Below are 2,607 nucleotides of genomic sequence, written 5' to 3' on the forward strand. Positions count from 1 at the left end.
TTTCCTTTGCCTTTGGAGACATATCTTGAAAGAAGTTGCTGTGGCTGATATTGAAAAGGTTACTGCCTATGTTCTCCTCTAGGATTCTATTGGATTCCTGTCTCACGTTGAGGTCTTTTATCCATTTCGAGTTTATCTTTGTGTATGATGTAAATGAATGGCCGAGTTTCATTCTCCTACATATAGCTGTCCAATTTTCCCAGCACCATTTATTGAAGAGACTGTCTTTTTTCCACTGCATATTTTTTCCTACTTTGTCGAAGATTATTTGACCATAGAGTTGAGGGTCCATATCTGGGCTCTCTACTCTGTTCCACTGGCCTATGTGTCTGGTTTTATGCCAGGACCATGCTGTCTTGGTGATCACAGCTTTGTAGTAAAGCTTGAATTCAGGTAACATGATGCCCTCAGTTTTGTTTTTGTTTTTCAACATTTCCTTAGCAATTCGGGGTCTCTTCTGATTCCATACAAATTTTAGGATTATTTGCTCCAGCTCTTTGAAAAATACTGGTGGAACTTTGATCAGAATGGCATTAAAAGTATAGATTGCTCTAGGCAGTACAGGCACTTTAACAATGTTTATTCCTCTGATCCAAAGCATGGAAAGTTCTTCCATCTTTTTGTGTCTTCTTCGATTTCTTTCATGAGTGTTCTGTAGTTCCTTGAGTACAGATCCTTTACCTCTTTGGTTAGGTTTATTCCCAGGTATCTTATGGTTCTTGGTGCTATAGTAAATGGAATAGATTCTCTAATTTCCCTTTCTGTATTTTCATTGTTAGTGTATAAGAAAGCCACTGATTTCTGCACATTGACTTTGTATCCTGCCACATTACTGAATTGCTGTATCAGTTCTAGTACTTTGGGGGTGGAGTATTTTATGTTTTTCACATAAAGAATCATGTCATCTGCGAAGAGAGAGAGTTTGACTTCTTCATTGCCAGTTTGGATACCTTTTATTTCTCTTTGTTGTGTGATTACTGTTGGTAGGACTTCTAATACTATGTTGAACAAGAGTGGTGAGAGTGGACATCCTTGTCGTGTTCCTTATCTCAACGGGAAGGCTGTGAGCTTTTTCCCATTAAGGATGATATTTGCTGTGGGTTTTTCATAGATAGAGTTTATGAAGTTCAAGAATGTTCCCTCTATCCCTATACTTTGAAGCATTTTAATCAAGAATGGATGCTGGATTTTGTCAAATGTTTTTTCTGCATCAATTGAGAGGACCATGTGGTTCTTTCTTCTCTTATTGATTTGTTCTATTACATTGATTGATTTGCGAATGTTGAACCATCCTTGTAACCCAGGGATGATTCCCACCTGGTCATGGTGGATAATCTTTTTAATGTGTTGTTGGATCCTCTTTGCTAGGATCTTGTTGGGAATCTTAGCATCCATATCCATCAGTAATATTGGTTTGAAATTCTCCTTTTGGGTGTGGTCTTTGCCTGGTTTGGGGATCAGGGTAATGCTGGCTTCATAAAAAGAGTCTGGAAGTTTACCTTCTGCTTCAATTTTTTGATACAGCGTCAGGAGAATAGGTGTTATTTTTTCTTTGAAAGTCTGGTAGAATTCCCCAGGGAACCCATCAGGTCCTGGGCTCTTGTTTTTTGGGAGGTTTTTGATCACGCTTCAATCTCATTACTAGATATCGGTCTATTCAGGTTGTCAATTTCTTCCTGGTTCAATTTTGGGAGTTTATAGTCTCCAGGAATGCATCCATTTCACCTAGGTTACTTAACTTATTGGCATATAACTGTTGATAATAACTTCTGATGATTGTTTCTATTTCCTTGGTGTTAGTTGTGATCTCTCCCTTTGCATTCATAATTTTATTACTTTGAGCTTTCTCTCTTTTCTTTCAGACTAGTGTGGCCAATGGTTTATCGATCTTATTGATTCTTTCAAAAAACAGCTTCTAGTTTCATTGATATGTTCTACTATATCTCTAGTTTCTATCCCATTGATCTCTGCTCTAATCTTGATTATTTCCCTTCTTGTGTGTGGAATTGGCTTAATTTGTTGTTGATTCTCCAGTTCTTGAAGGTGTAGAGACAGCTGGTGTATTCTGGATTTTTCAAATTTTTTGAGGGAGGNTAGAGACAGCTGGTGTATTCTGGATTTTTCAAATTTTTTGAGGGAGGTTTGGATGGCTATGTATTTCTCCCTTAGGACCGCCTTTGCTGTAGCCCATAAGTTTTGGGCCAAAGTGTCCTCATTCTCATTGGTTCCCATGAATTGTTTAAGTTCTTCTTTGATCTACTGGTTGATCCAAGCATTCTTAAACAAGGTGGTCTTTTAGCTTCCAGGTGTTTGAGTTCCTTCCAAACTTTTCCTTGTGACTGAGCTCCAGTTTCAAAGCACTGTGATCTGAGAATATGCAGGGAATAATCTCAGTTTTTTGGTATCAGTTGAGTCCTGATTTGTGACCCAGTATGTGGTCTATTCTGGAGAAGGTTCCATGTGAACTTGAGAAGAATGAGTATTCTGTTGTGTTAGGGTGGAATGTTCTCTATATATCTATGAGGTCCATCTGGTCCAATGTGTCATTCAATACTCTTTTTTCTTTATTGACTTTCTGCTTCGATGATCTGTCTATTACTGAGAGAG

This window comes from Enhydra lutris, unplaced genomic scaffold (assembly GCF_002288905.1).
Source record: "Enhydra lutris kenyoni isolate GAN:26980312 unplaced genomic scaffold, ASM228890v2 scaffoldscaffold6, whole genome shotgun sequence".
Taxonomy (NCBI): domain Eukaryota; kingdom Metazoa; phylum Chordata; class Mammalia; order Carnivora; family Mustelidae; genus Enhydra; species Enhydra lutris.